Source organism: Peromyscus maniculatus, chromosome 3 (genome assembly GCF_049852395.1).
Source record: "Peromyscus maniculatus bairdii isolate BWxNUB_F1_BW_parent chromosome 3, HU_Pman_BW_mat_3.1, whole genome shotgun sequence".
NCBI classification, from domain to species: Eukaryota; Metazoa; Chordata; class Mammalia; order Rodentia; family Cricetidae; genus Peromyscus; species Peromyscus maniculatus.
The window spans coordinates 65,342,256-65,358,753 of NC_134854.1; the positions used below are offsets into that span (position 1 = coordinate 65,342,256).

At 42.7% G+C, this 16,498-nt stretch overlaps 1 protein-coding gene and 5 non-coding genes across 6 annotated transcripts in view; 3 read left to right on the top strand and 3 right to left on the bottom strand.

The window, feature by feature from the left end:
- Znf746 (zinc finger protein 746) overlaps window positions 1-16,498 on the bottom strand; it is a 279,080-nt gene that overhangs the window by 149,711 nt on the left and 112,871 nt on the right. The window lies entirely within an intron of this gene.
- Window positions 1,861-1,933, top strand: Trnac-gca (transfer RNA cysteine (anticodon GCA)). The gene has a single exon. It is a non-coding gene; the product is annotated as a tRNA-Cys (tRNA).
- On the bottom strand, window positions 3,966-4,037 carry Trnac-gca (transfer RNA cysteine (anticodon GCA)). The gene has a single exon. It is a non-coding gene; the product is annotated as a tRNA-Cys (tRNA).
- Window positions 8,116-8,187, top strand: Trnac-gca (transfer RNA cysteine (anticodon GCA)). Its single transcript has one exon. It is a non-coding gene; the product is annotated as a tRNA-Cys (tRNA).
- On the top strand, window positions 9,093-9,164 carry Trnac-gca (transfer RNA cysteine (anticodon GCA)). The gene has a single exon. It is a non-coding gene; the product is annotated as a tRNA-Cys (tRNA).
- On the bottom strand, window positions 16,331-16,402 carry Trnac-gca (transfer RNA cysteine (anticodon GCA)). The gene has a single exon. It is a non-coding gene; the product is annotated as a tRNA-Cys (tRNA).

Sequence of the window (16,498 nt, forward strand, 5' to 3'; positions counted from 1 at the left end):
TTATTTTCCTACTTTGATTGTCCAATCTATAATTCCTGCCTGGCTACTAGCCAATCAGCATTTCATACAACCAATTCCAGTGACAAATCTTTACACTGTACAAAAGGATTATTCTACAGCAGACCCAGATTACATTGGTATGGGAAAGATGGTCCTATCTCTTGCCCAAGTGGTACGGGGGTGCTGGCCCCAGAGTCATGGGTTTGGGAGAGTGGGAGAGCTGGCAGGCTGACCACCTCAACTACCATCCAGGCCCAGATCCAAGGCTTTGAGTTGGCTGACAAGAAAATCTTCCCCATCTAGGAGCTGCCAGAAGACAGGAAGGAGCTGGCCCTGCAGATCCATAGCTTCAGGATCCCTACAACTCAGAGCAACAGCAGGTTATCTGAGAGTCTCTACGAGGGTCCAGTATTGACATTGTAGCAGAAGCCATAGGCCTTGAACTAGCCTCACGACTTATTGCAATGAACTTTGCAAGTAAAGTGTTTAGGCTGTTTGGACAAAAGGGTAGACTGTGCAACATATTGCAACTTCCAATCCCACTATGAAAACGAATATGGAGATTCCAGAAAGACAGAGGAGCAGAATGGTATGCGTACAGAATGCTGTGCTTGATCAAGGAGCAGGTTGTTGACCAGAGGAATCCACTATATGGTTTGTTTGTTTTTTGTTTTGGTTTCTCTTCTGTTTCTTTCATTTCTAATTTTTATTTATTTATTTTTTACTTACTTTTGGGTGGAGTCTACAAGGTTGGAAGGTGATTATGGAAGGAATGGAAAGTGAGTGGGATTGGGGTGCATGGTGTGAAATGCCCAAAGATTGATTTAAAATTGGTATAAAAATATTTTTATTAATTCCTTGGGAATTTCATACAATATATTGTAGCTAGAGTTTTCCTGCCTTGCCCACAGTCAGGACAAATCTTTGTCACCCGCCAGTCCCACAGCTGCTCAGACCCAACCAAGTAAACACAGAGACTTATATTGCTTACAAACTGTATGGCCGTGGCAGGCTTCTTGCTAACTCTTCCCATAGCTTAAATTAATCCATTTCCACAAATCTATACCTTGCCACATGGCTTGTGGCTTACCAGCATCTTCACATGCTGCTTGTCCTGGCTGGTGGCTGGCAGTGTCTCCTTCTGCCTTCCTGTTCTTTTATTTCTCCTCTCTGTTAGTCCTGCCTATACTTCCTGCCTAGAAAAGGGCCAATCAGGTTTTATTTATAGACCAATCAGAGCAATTTGACATACAGACGATCCCCCAGCACAACCAAGTGCAGATCATCTCAGACACCTGCACTCAGGCTTGTGGTCCTAATCATCCTCTATGCGGACCTGCTGGGTAAAGCCACGAGGAACCCAGGAACGGGCTCCCACAGGACATACAGAACATCCCACAGCAATGTATTATGATCTAATTCACTTTAAACTCATTCTTTTAACTCCTACTCACAGGTGTATCCCACCTCACACCCCCAGCTTTGTGTTCTCCTATTTGTGCTATCCACAAGATTCTGGGTGTGGGGCCATCCACTAGAATATCATTGACATACAACAAGTTATACCCTTAGAGAAAACTTTTTTATTCCTCAAGAGCTATGAATTGCTTAACATTCAACCCTTGAGTTTGGCTCTTACAGGAGGGTGTGGAAAATGAGCAGAATGCAGACTTCTGACATGAGTGCTTCCGTCTCAGCTGTGAACTAGGACAGGAGAGTGCTGGTCATGAGGAGGAGGCACACAGGTGTGCAGTTGGCTCAGGACTGGGCCTCACAGGAGAAAGCAGATGACAGCAGAGTACTAGCAAGTACACATGTCAGGGAGTGAACAGATGTATATCAGATATATGTAAAGCAGAAGGGGGCATAGCTCAGGGGTAGAGCATTTGACTGCAGATCAAGAGGTTCCCCGGTTCAAATCCGGGTGCCCCCTTCCTAGCGTCTCTTTTAGATAGAAGAGACCACAGAGCTGACTAATGCACAGTTTCCCTGTGCTCTGTATTCTGCTCAGGCCTGGTCCCTGCTCTCTTCTCTGAGAGAAGCTAGTACAGGACTCATTGTGAGACCCACTCAGGTGACACTCATGTTGTGACACATTCGACCAAGGCTCTGTATGGCTCAGTCAGTGCAGGAAGCCATCATGGAGGAGTCCTAGGAAGATGAGAGCAGGAACATTCCATAATCAATGCATCAGGAAGTCACTCCTGAGCTCCTTACATGCTACTTCCCCTAGCCTGTGCTTTGGCTCCTGCTACTTCTGAGGAAAGACTTGAATCCATGAATTTGTCTCCTATTTAGACTAAGACTCTGAGGAAAAGGGGAATGGCTGACCTCACTTTGTGTCCTCAGCATGGCTGATAATGACCAAAACATAGGAAGCTCCATGGGTGTTTATTGAGTGAATAAAAAATAGAGGGAAGTAAAGGGCACCCTCCTGATATCTTTGAGTACAGATAAAGTTCTTTTGGGCACAACGTTTGGGCCATTGAAAACCCTGAATCATCAGAGAATTTACTAGGCAGCACCTTAAATAAATAAGTCTTAACAGGGGAATCCAAGCCACACAGCCAAGGATGTATGAAACTGGAAGGTGGAGTCTACAAGGTTGGAAGGTGAACATGGAAGGAATAGAAAATGAGTGGGATTGGGGTACATGGTGTGAAATAGTTAAATACTCATCTCTCCAAGAACTGATTTTCTCCTGAGTAGTCAGCCCTTCTAATAGAATCTGTGACAAAAGCAGCCCGTCACAAATTGCTTACACGGTCATCACTTCACTATGAAATATCCTCCAGCTCTGTAAGTTCAACTCTATATTTTTATGCCTTTGGGTCACCAGGACCGCCATTCCACCCATGCTCAAGTATTCCCTCACCATCTTTCCAGCAGTGAGCACCCTGTAGGGCCTGTGCTTTGGAATCAAACAAGACAACCCAGTGGATGTTTGGGTGACATCCTAATGCTGCCAGACTTACAAAAGGAACACTTCACCTTCCTAATCAGAGAGCACTACTCTGCTGGCATCTCTTCAACACCTGACAGGAGTGAGTTCGTGACTAAAAAGTTCAGAAACCTCTGCTGATGTCCTGTCCCTCCTAGAGTCTTTGCCCACAGGCAGTGTTTGTGCAGGCTGGCACAGCCTCAGATTCTGACCCTCCCCCACCCCATCTCAGCCTGCCAGGAGAGTCTTGGAATGCAGAATGCAGTGCATCACTTGATGCGCAGCTCTGGACCACACTGAGACCATTGCTCATTAAGAGGGGACACTGGAGAGGGTATGTTCTATCCTCATTTCTGCTGCTGTGATGAAATGCCCAGGCAAGAGGCAAGTGAGGGAAAGGGTTGGTGTTAGCTCTCAATTTCAGGACACAGTTCCTTATTTCAGGGAAGTCAAGGCAGCAGGGACTTTAAGCTGTTAGTCACATCATATCGACCATTAACAGCAGAGAAAAATAAGTGCACACATGCTTGTTAGTGCTGAGCAACTTTCTACACCCACACAATCCAGGATCCCTGACTAGGGAAAACTGCTGTGTCTTCATATCAATCCCAGGACTTAATCATCAAGACAATCCCCAACTGACAGGAACACAGGTCAACCTGATCTAGACACTGTGTTCTTCATTGAGACTTTATTTCCATGTGATTATACACTGTGTCAAATGGACTATTAAAACTTACTGTCCCTGTGAAGTTGAAGGAAAGAATACAGATGGGGAAAAACAAGAAGGTAGAGAGGACTCAGCAAAGGTCAGAGGTCAGCTGTGTGCATTGTACTAAGTCACTTTGTGGGTTCCAGCCTTTGGGCCAGTGAGTGATTATAGTGTCATTGAGAATGCAACCCACAGAAGTGGGGCATAGAAGCATTGCGTCTAGAAACTTCAGCTAATGAAGACTTTCTAAGTCCATGGGTGGCCTCTGTGAGATAAACCTGGTAAGTTAGTAACCAGAATGCAGCATAAATAAGGGGGCACCTGGATTTGAACCAGGGACCTCTTGATCTGCAGTCAAATGCTCTACCCCTGAGCTATACCCCCACTGGTACCACTGTACCCAGTTAATAAATTTCATCTGTGTGGTAATATGGTTTGACTATAAAGTTAAATTACAGATCCTCTCAGACCTACTCTCCAGAAGCAGCCAGACCTGACTGGTGAGATGCCTTCCTCAGCTCTGCAGCTTTCCAGGCCCATCCTTCATCAGCACCATCAGCCAAGGAAATGGAGAGGAGCAGGAGGAAATGCAGACCTGAGCCCATTTCACACTGCTGTCCTGGGTTAGCTCCTGAGCTGGACAAGTGCCTTCCACCTGGGACCCCAGACTCCCCTCCCCTCCTTCCCTGAAGACAGAATGGCTGCCTCTCAGAGCCTCTCACAGTGCCCTAACCTGCACCATCAGCAGCAACACTGCAGGATCCCTCTCTCCTGGTACAGCAGCTGAGTCAGGCTTTAGCCTTTGAGGATGAAGCAAGTGAGCAGTGGGCCCTGGAGGGGAAGAAGCTCATGTGGGAAATGTCCGCCCCACACAGACAGCCTGCTTCTGGGATATGTCTGTTGGGGGAGATTTGTTTGTGTTGCATGACCTGAGACTGTCAATGGAATCAGACCTTGGTTTGAGGGCAGAGTCCACACTAAGATGGCCTGAGTGGGCCCTAGAGTTTTCTGGCCACAGTGAGACACTCCTCCAACCAGACCACACCTTCTCCAACAAGGCCACACCTACTCATAGTGCCATTCCCTTGGTGGCATTTTCTTTCAAACCTCCACATTCTGCTCTCTGGCCCCCACAGACTTGTAGCAATATATTAATACAAAAATACATTTAGTTCAATTTCAAAAGCTTCCATAGTCTGCCAGAGTTTCAGCAATGTTTAAAAGTCCAAAGTTCAAAGTCTATTCTAAGATTTATGCATTCTCTCAACTGTAATCCCTTATAAAATCAGAATTAAAAAAATCATGTACTTTCATAATGTCACATGATATACATTACTGTTCCAAAACATAGGCAAAGGAGAATACCAAGGAAGTACAGGACCAAAGCAAGACCAAAAACCAGCTGGGTTAACTTTAAACTCTGTATATCTATGTGTGATATTAACATGCTCTTCAGATCTCCAACTCCTTTCAGCTGTGTTGACTGTAATACACTTCTTTTTCTTGGGCTGGTTCCACTCCCTGTTAGCAGCTTTCCTCAGCAGTAATGCCACAGCTCTGGCATCTCCAGCTTCACAGGGTCTACAAGACAATCTAGGCTTCAACTTCACAACTTCATGCAATGGCCTTTCTAGACTTGATTCAGGGACACCTCTGACACATGGCTGGCTTCAGTGCTTAGTCATGGAGGAAGTTCCAATAAGGCTTTTCTTCTTTTTAAAAAGAATGTATTTATTTAATTAGCATTCTTTTCATTTATTTTAGATACCAACCACAGTTTTCCTTCCTTGTCTCCTCTTGTTCCCTCTCCCCCACTCCCTTCCCCCCTCCTCCACATGCACTCCTCTTCCATATCCATTCAGAAAGGTGCAGGGCTCCTATGGACTTGAATAAAGTCTGACAAGTCAAGTTGAGGTAGTACTGAGCTCCTACCCCTGCATAAATGCTGGGTGAGGTAATCCAGCATGGGGAACTGGTTCCCAAAGCCTGTTCCTAAAGCTAGAACCATGTGGAGGAAGCTGCCAAGTTCTGCTGCTTGCTGTGAATGGAACAGGGCCCCCTCATTCAGTTATCAGCTTTCTGTTTTCCATGGTTTCCTTCACTGCCTAAGTTTGGCTGTCCTTGAACTTGCTCTGTAGAGCAGGCTGGCCTCAGATTTGGAGATCTGCCAGCTACTGCCTTGAGAGTGCTGGGATTAAAGGCATGCACCACCATACCCAGCTCTAAGCTTTTCTTTAATTCCTTTTCACAAGTTTGAAAGTTAGCTAGGTGGGACTTTGCACTGAGGTCACTACACCCTTTATTCCATTTCTAATTATGTTTATCTCCTTGAACACAGGATTTAGCTCTATTCAACTTCCTGCTGCCCCTTTCTTCAATCTGTACTTTTTAATTTTTATTTGCTCATCTTACTCTTTTTTATTATAAATCTTCATCAGAGTCACATTAATAACCACACAACAGAGTCATTAATAGGCTATTTTGAATTTTCCTCTGCTAACAGAATTAATCCAACACACTTCACTTTAGCCTCAGGCAGACTCTTTTGACAAGGGTAAAAAAGCAGCCACATTCATCATCAAAATATGACAAGACCAGTCTCTTGGTCACATATTAATATTCTTTTCCTCTGAAACCTCTTGAGTCAGGCGCCCACAGTTCAAATAAGTCTTAGGATCACTGTCTTTCTCCTACTAGTCTGGCCCATTAAGCAGTGCTTAAAGAATTCCACTGCTTTCCAAACACAAATGCCCAAAGCCCATAATACTCCAAACACAAACATTGTCTAGCCTATCACAGCAGTACCCCACTCATGGTACCAACTTCTGTTTTAGTTAGGGTTTCTACTGTTGCAAAGAGACACCATGACCACAGAAACTCTTATAAAGGGAAACATTTAATTGGGGTAGCTCAGTTAGAGTTCAGAGGTTCAGTCCATTATCATCAATCTGTGACATAGTGGTTTGCAGACAAACATGGTGCTGGAGAGGTAGCTGAGAGTTCTTATGTCTTGACTCACAGGTAACAGGAACTGGTCTGTCTCACTGGGTATGGGTTGAACATATATGAGACCTCAAAGTCCAACTCGACAGTGAGAGACTTCCTCCAACAAGACCACACCTACTCCAACAAGGCTACACCTCCTAAGAGTGGCATTCTCTTTAGGGGCAATTTTCTTCCAAATCACTACAGGTATCTTCCCAAAGGATTCTCCATCTTGGAAGAGATATACTTGCTCATCCGTTCTCATTTCTGCTCTGTTCATACTAGTCAGAAGTTTGGAATAGCCTCTTTACATGTCCATCAACTAATAAATGAATAATGAAAATGTGGTACTTTTATACAATGGAATATTATTCAGTATTTAAGAAAAATATAGTTTTGAAAATCTCAGGAAAATGGACGGAAATAGAAACAATTAACCTGAGTGAGGTTCAAAGAACCAAAAAGGCAAATATAGCATGTCTTCACTTATATGTGGATGTAAGCTTTCACAAATTTGATCAGTGGATTACAACCCAAATAACCACAGGGTTAGGTACCAGTTAAGGGACCAAAAGGAAGGAAAAAATCTTTAAAAGAATGGACAATAGAATACAGTTTTAAAGAGATAAGAGGAAAATTGGAATAACCAGATATAAATAAGGAGGAGGAGGAGAGATGAGGGAAGGGAAGGACCATGGGGAGGGAGGGACACTAACGCTGGTCCTAAAAACTATACAGAGACCAGCTACTTTACAGGCCTCCTAAAATATATACCTTTATGAAAGGAATTTAAATACAGGGAAGTAAAACCTCCAGAGCCAGGAATGGGTTATATCTTGTTCAGTTGGTGGCCAAAGGGGTCCCATGGAACCTCCTGGAAAAAACATTACCAGATATTCCCCAGACTATTATTGATTGATTTCTACAACCTGATGGTACAGACCTCTTGCTGAGGACAAATCATATTTCTTTACATTATTTTCATTGATTTTTGAGAATTTCATATAACCTAATTGATCATATTCACCTTCAAATCTTGCTTTAAAGCCTCTAACAGATCCTTCCAACATTTATACCCCCAATTTGTCTCCTCCAATTTGTGCTATGCACTTGTGTCTGGGTGTGGGGCCGTTTACAGGAACATCAGCGATTTACCAGGAGCTATACTCTTAGAGGAAACTATTATCCCTCACCAGAAACTACATATTGCTTAACATCCAAGCCTTGAGTTTGCATGGTTTCAACAGGTGAGTGTGGAGGATGAGCTGAATGCAGACTTCCTACATTAGTGCTTCTTCTCAGCTGCGAACTAGGATAGGCTGGTGCTGGTCATGAGGAGGTGGCACACAGGTGTGCAGTTGGCTCAGGGCTGGGCCTCACAGGAAAAAGCAGATGACAGCAGAGTACTAGCAAGTACACATGTCAGGGAGTGAACACATGGGTTCAGAGATGTATATCAGATATATGTAAAGCAGATGGGGGCATAGCTCAGGGGTAGAGCATTTGACTGCAGATCAAGAGGTCCCCGGTTCAAATCCGGGTGCCCCCTTCCTAGTGTCTCTTTTAGATACAAGAGACCAGATCTGAAGTATTGGTTAACACAGAGCTGACTAATGCACTGTGTTCCCTGTGCTCTGTATTCTGCTCAGGCCTGGTCCCTGTTCTCTTCTCTGAGAGAAGCTAGTACAGGATTCATTGTGAGACCCACCCAGGTGACACTCTTGTTGTGACACATGCTGCCCTCCAATGCTCTGTATGGCTCAGTCAGTGCAGGAAGTCATCATGGAGGAGTCCTAGGAAGATGAGAGTGTGATTCTTCCTCTGGCAACTTTCCAGTCAAATCCTCAGGAATTCACTCCTGAGCCCCCATAAAGTACACTCCTTACATGCTGTTCCCCCCAGTCTGTGCTTTGGCTGCTGCTACTTCTGGAGAAAGACTTGGATTCATGAATTTGTCTCCTATTTAGACTAAGACTCTAAGGAAAAGGGTAATGGCTGACCTCACTTTGTGTCCTCAGCATGGCTGATATTGACCAGAACATAGGAAGCTTCATGTGTGTTTATTGAGTGAATAAATAATGGAGGAAAGTAAAGGGCACCCTCTTGATATCTTTGAGTACAGATAAGTTGTCTATGAGCAAAAGTTTTGGAACATTGACAATCCAGAACCATCAGATCTTTTCTTGGCCACTTAAGGAAAATTGAGTGTAAACTTAAAGATAACACCACAGTTAAGCATCCTGTACAGGACCAAAGGTGATGTCTGAAACAAAACTGAGGGAGAGGACATTGAGATGGGCTGACTAAGGTTGGAGAGAAGGGTGGAGGGCAGACTTTAAGAGAAAAATCTTGCCAGGTCAAGATCATTAGGAGGAACCAGTTCATCGTGAAGGAAGCCTGGGTGTGGTGCCAAGGTAGGAGAGATGCTAATGAGAGGTTACCTTACCTAGAAGCGGGGGTATAGCTCAGGGGTAGAGCATTTGACTGCAGATCAAGAGGTCCCTGGTTCAAATCCAGGTGCCCCCTTGCTTAAATATGATTTTGGTTAATAATTTACCATATGTGCCTTGAGATAGACATCAGTAAAGCAAGGAAGTCTCCATTAGTTGAGGTTTATTGAATAAACTCCAGAGCCTCCCACTCTGGGTGGCATAATACAGAATAATTTGATGACCTATGAGAGGAAGACTTAGCCTCTTAACAGAACTCTCACCCAAGGGCCCAAACACTCATGACTCTGAATCCACACTCTACCCCCCTCCCCATTACCACGATGACCAGAAACAGAAAATGATGGAAGGAAAATACAAGAAAATTTACCATCAAGGAAGATATGGACTTCCATCAGGCCTGGTAGGCTACAGTGACCAGTATAGGGAGAAGGTCGTATTTTTTCTGGTTTCTGAGGCTATAAGTAGAGTCATTTTGTCACATATCCCTGGGGACTTCTAATCCTTGGACAGAGGATTTGTAGGCTGAGAAGAATACAGAAACCAGCCCCCTGCGACACCAGTGAAAACCAGAGACACAAGACCACCCTGCACCGATTGGGAACAGGTAAGGCCCCATCTCTGGACTAGGCAGACCAGGTCCCTAGTCCATAGGTCCCTGGAGGACACATTCTGTACCTCTCCCCCAAGCCATTGGAGTCCCAGGGATCAGCCAGCTGCCTCTTCCCCCAACCTTCCTCACAGCTGTTTCTTGCCAAGAAAACAGCCCCCTGTGACACCAGTGAAAACCAGAGACATTAGCCCAACCTGCACTGACTGGGACCAGGAAACAGGTCCCACCCTGCACCAATTGGGAATAGCTGCTCCCTGAGACAGAGCCCACTGGTGCCCATTGGACTAAGATCTGAGACGTGAGACAAAAATCTATCAGCACTGATTGGACCAAGGACCTGGATTAGACCAAGAGCTCCCATTAGACCAAGAATATCAATCAAACCAAAAGAGGCTTCCTCAGACACAGACACCACTTGCACAGAGTGGAGGAAGAGATGGGTAATTGCCAGTGCAAAAATAGAGTCAACAATATAAAGACCAACATGGTACCATCAGATCCTAGTGGTGCTACATTAGCAAGACCTGAACATCTCAAAGCAGAAGAAGCAGAAGAAATAGACCTTAAAATTGACTTTAACAAGATGACAGAGGCCTTTAAAGAGAAAATGAAAACCACCCTTCAAGAATTCAAAAGGACAAAAAAAATTGGAGGAAATCAATAAATCCCTTTAAGAAAGCCAAGAAAAAGCAATTGGACAGGTGAATGAAACAGTCCAAGATTTGAAAACTGAAATAGTGGCAATAAATAAGACACAAATGCAGCTGAAGGTTTCCTGTGTCCTGGCCTGCCGGCAGTTGGGACATATCTCTCCCACTTGCATCCCCCAAGTAAACACACAGACTTATATTACTTATAAACTGTATGGCTGTGGCAGGCTTCTTGCTATCTCTTCTTATATCTTAAATTAACCCATTTCTATTAATCCATACCTTGCCATATGGCTCATGGCTTACCAGTATCTTACATCATGCTTCTCCTTATGGCATCTGGCAGACTCTCACTGCCTAAGCCTTCCACCTTCCAGAATTCTCCTCCATCTTTATCCCACCTATACTATACTTCCTGCCTGGCTACTGGCCAATCAGCGTTTTATTTATCAATCAGTCAGAGCAACACATTCACAGCATCCACAGCACAGAAACTGAGGGAAGACTGGGAATGGAAAATCTGAGTAAATGAATAGCAACTACAGATGCAAGCATAATGAATAAAATGCAAGAGATGGAAGAGAGAATCTCTGGCATTGAAGATACAGTAGAGGAAATACATTCATCAGTCAAAGAAAACCCTAAAGCCAAAAAAGTCATAACACAAAATGTCCAGAAAATCTGGGACACCATGAAAAGACCAAACCAAAAAATAATAGGTACAGAAAATATATTCAACAAAATCAGAGAAGAATTTTCATAGAAGGAAAATTCCCAACTTAAAGAAGAAAATGCCTATGAAGGTACAAGAAGCTTACAGAACACCAAATAGACTGGATTAAAAAAAAGACACCTTGCCTCATAATAATCAAAGTACTAAACATACAAAATAAAGAAAAAATATTAAGAGCTGCAAAGGAAAAGGCCAAGTAACATATAAAGGCAGACCCATCAGAATAACACCTGAATACTCAGTGGAGAATATGAAAGCCAGAAGGTAATGTACAGACATTATGCAGACACTAAGAGATCATGGATTGCAACCAAGACTATTATATCCAGCAAGAGTCTCAATCACCACAGATGGAATAAACAAAATATTTCATGATAAAATCAGATTTAAACAATACCTATCCACAAATCCAGCCCTACAGAAAGCACTAGAATGAAAAAAAAATCCAACCTAAAGAAGTTAGATACACCCATGAAAACACAGGCAATAGATATTCCCACATCAACAAATACCAAAGAAGAGAAACACACAACACTACTAACAAAATATAACAGGAATTAACAACCATTGGTCATTAATATCCATTAATATCAATGGTCTCAATTCACCTATAAAAAGACACAGGCTGACAGAATGGATACAAAAACAGGATCCATCCTTCTACTGCATACAAGAAACACACCTCAACTTTAAAGACAGATACTACCTTAGAATAAAAGGCTGGGAAAAAGACTTTCCAGTCAAATGGACTTAAGAAGCAAGCTGGTGTAGCTATCACAATATCTAATAAAATAGACTTCAAACTAAAATAAATCAAAAGAGATTGGGAATGACACTACATACTTATCACAGGGAAAATCCACCAAGATGAAGTCTCAATTATGAACTTTCATGCTCCAAACACAAGGGCACACACATTTGTAAAAGAAACACTATTAAAGCTTAAATCGTACATCAAACCCCACACACTGTAGTTGCAGATTTCATCACACCACTCTCCCCACTGGACAGATCTCCCAGACTGAAACTTAACAAAGAAATAAGGGACCTAACAGAAGTTATGACTCAAATGGACTTAATAGATAGCTACAGAACATTCCATCCCAACACAAAAGAATATACCTCCTTCTCAGCACATCAATGGAACCTTCTCTAAAATCGACCACATGCTCGGTCACAAAGCAAATCTCAACAGATACAAAGAAATTGGAAAAACGTCCTGTATTTTAATGGACCACCATGACTTAAAGTTAGATTTCAACAACTACAAAATTTACAGAAAGCCTATAATCTCAGGGAAACTGAACAATGACCAAATGGATCACCAATGGGTCAAGGAAGAAATAAAGAAAGAAATTAAAGATTTCCTGGAATTCAATGAAAATGAACGTACAATATACTCAAACTTATGGGACACTATGAAAGCAGTGCTAAGAAGAAAATTCATAGCACTAAATACCCACATAAAGAAGATGGAGAAATCTCACACTAGTGACTTAACAGCACACCTGAAAGCTCCAGAACAAGAAGAAGCAAACTTACCCAGGAGGAATCCATGCCAGGAAATAATTAAATTGAGGGCTGAAATCAATGAAATAAAAACAAAGAGAACAATACAAAGAATCAATAAAACAAAGAGTCAGTTTTTTGAAAAAAATCAACAAGAGAGACAAGCCCTTATCCAAATTAACCAAAGGGCAGAGAGAAAGCATCCAAATCAACAAGATCAGAAATGAAAAGGAAGACATAACAACAGACATTGAGGAAATCTAGAGAATCATCAGGTCATACTTCAAAAACCTGTACTCCACAAAATTGGAAAATCTGAAAGAAATGGACACTTTTCTGGATAGGTACCACATACCAAAGTTAAATCAAGACCAGATAAACTATATAAATAGATCAATAACGCCTAAGGAAATAGAAATAGTTGTTAAAAGTCTCCCAACCAAAAAAGCCCAGGACCAGATGGTTTCAGCGCAGAATTCTACCAGGTTTTCAAAGAAGAGCTAATTCCAATACTCTTCAAATAGTTCCACACCATAGAAACAGAAGAAACATTACCAAACTCTTTTCATGAGGCTACAGTTACCCTGATACCCAAACCACACAAAGATGCAACAAAAAAAGAGAATAACAGACCAATCTCCCTCATAAACATTGATGCAAAAATACTCAATTAAATATTGGCAAACCGATTCCAAGAAAAAAATCAAAAAATTATCCACCACGATCAAGTAGGCATCATCCTAGGGATGCAAGGCTGGTTCAACATACAAAAGTCCATCAATGTAATACACCATATAACCAAACTGAAAGAAAAAAAAAAACACATGATCATCTCTTTAGATGCTGAAAAGGCATTTGAGAAAATTCTAACACACTTTCATGATAAAGGTCTTAGAGAGATCATGAATACAAGGAACATAGCTAAACATAATAAAGGTAATTGACAGCAAGCCAACAGGCAACATCAAATTAAATGGAGAGAAACTCAAAGCAATTCCACTAAAATCAGGAACAAGACAAGGCTGTCCACTCTCCCCATTTAATTCAATATAGCACTTGAAGTTCTAGCTAGAGCAACACCACAACAAAAAGGAGATAAAAGGGATAGAAATGAGAAAGGAAGAAGTCAAACTTTCACTATTTGCAGATGAGATGATAATGTACATAAGTGACCCCAAAAATCCTACCAGGGAACTCCTATAGCCGATAAACACCTTCAGTAATGTGGCAGAATAGAAGATTAACTAAAAAAAATCAGTAGCCTTCCTATGTACAAATAATAAACAGCCATATACACAAAATTAAGGAAAAGCTGAAGGACATGTTGGGGCTGCACAGAGTGGAGAGTGGGACCCACTGACCCCCTGACTCTGCATCACAACTGCTGGACAGCCTCTGATTCAGGACATCCCTCCACAGTGTAAGGGTATGGAGCCACTAATGAAGAACTTCTGAAATAGACACAGGTCATTAACCATCGATGGAACCTCATTTATGGTTGACATCTGATGCTCCCAAAGACACTGACAGCGTCCTAGGAGGGACAGTGTTGGAGGTGACTAGTAAGCAGACACTAATGAGAGATGCCAAATTTAGGCTTTCAAATGAAGGAAACAGCAATAGGAATCACCTGGTTTTGAACTCAGCCCCTTAGCCTGCTGTCAAACATTCTATTATGTGTTGTACTCCCATGCCTGAGAGAGTATTCTCAGTATTTCACCTTGTTGCCATGCCTGTGCATCCCATAATATAGGTACATTTTATTAAAGCACACTCAGTCCCCCAATAGCCCCTCATTTATCTCAAAGGTTCTTTTCCACCAGGAAATATAATGTGAATTCCTATAATAAGCCAGAGACTCTGCCTTCTCCACGGTCAGTACCTGATGGTTGTGGGAATCATGCTTGTCAACAGAGCTCCCACAGGAAAATCATAAAGGTCCAAATAATTTCATCCCATTTTTTAAAAGCCATGGTCACAATGCAGCTCAGTCATTGGTGCATTTCTGGACACATGGGACTTTTGTGGGACAATCTTCATTTTTGTGGAAGCTCTTTCCCATCTAACAGAATTTCCCATGTATCACTTTAACCACATCATCCTTCACAAAGGGGATCCAAGTCAAACAGCCAGGGATTATGTAACTTGAAGAATCTGGGTTCTCTTCCTTTCTTGCACTGATTTAGTCAAGGCCTCCTGCCATGGAGAGACATCAGCTTCCCTTTCCCAACTATCTGCCATTGCCTCTGAATTCTCTTCATAACCAGTCAGTTCCCATGGGCAGTCAAATACTTCTCATAGAATCAGTGGCAAAAGCAGCCTGTCACAAATTGCTCATACAGATATTTACTCATATATATATATATATACATATGAATGAGTAGGAATATATAGGGGTAAATTTATATGAATTATATATATTTGGTTTTTTGAGACAGGGTTTTTCTGTGTAGCTTTGGTGCCTGCTCTGAATCTCCTTCTGTAGACCAGGCTGGCCTTGAACTCACAGAGATATGCCTGGCTCTTCCTCCTAAGTGCTGGGATCAAAAGGGTGCACCACCACAGCCAAGTACAAGTACATGTTTTTATGCCTTTGGGTCATCAGGACAGCCATTCCACCCATGATCAAGTATTCCCTCACCATCTTCCCAGCAGTGAGCACCCTGCAGGGACTGTGTTTTGGAATCAAACAAGACAACCCAGTGGATGTTTGGGTGACATCCTAATGCTGCCAGACTTACAAACGGAACACTTCACCTTCCTAATCAGAGAGCACTACTCTGCTGGCATCTCTTCAACACCTGACAGGAGTGAGTTAGTGACTAAAAAGTTCAGAAACCTCTGCTGATGTCCTGTCCCTCCTAGAGTCTTTGCCCACAGGCAGTGTTTGTGCAGGCTGGCACAGCCTCAGATTCTGACCCTCCCCCACCCCATCTCAGCCTGCCAGGAGAGTCTTGGAATGCAGAATGTAGTCCATCACTCGATGGGCAGCTCTGGACCACACTGAGTCCATTGCTCATTAAGAGGGGACACTGGAGAGGGTATGTTCTATCCTCATTTCTGCTGCTGTGATGAAATGCCCAGGCAAGAGGCAAGTGAGGGAAAGGGTTGGTGTTAGCTCTCAATTTCAGGACACAGTTCCTTATTTCAGGGAAGCCAAGGCAGCAGGAACTTTAAGCTGTTAATCACATCACATCTATCACTAACAGCAGAGAAAAATAAGTGCATGCATGCTTGTTATGGCTGAGCACACTTTCTACACTCACACAATCCAGGATCCCTGCCTAGGGAAAACTGCTGTGTCTTCATACATCAATCCCATGACTTAATCATCAAGACAATCCCCAACATCAAGGAACACAGGTCAACTTGATCTAGACACTGTGTTCTGCATTGAGACTTTATTTCCATGTGATTATACACTGTGTCAAATGGACTATTACAACTTTCTGTCCCTGTGAAGTTGAAGGAAAGAATACAGATGGGAAAAAACAAGAAGGTAGAGAGGACTCAGCAAAGGTCAGAAGTCAGCTGTGTGCATTGTACTAAGTCTCTTTGTGGGTTCCAGCCTTTGGGCCAGTGAGTGATTATAGTGTCACTGAGAATGCAATCCACAGAAGTAAATGGGCATGCAAGCATTGCTTCTAGAAACTTCAGCTAATGAAGACTTTCTAAGTCCATGGGTGGCCTCCCTGAGATGAACCTGGTAAGTCAGTAACCAGAATCCAGCATAAATAAGGGGGCACCTGGATTTGAACCAGGGACCTCTTGATCTGCAGTCAAATGCTCTACCCCTGAGCTATACCCCCACTGGTACCAGTGTACCCAGTTAATAAATTTCATCTGTGTGGTAATATGGTTTGACTATAAAGTTAAATTACCGATCCTCTCAGACCTGCTTTCCA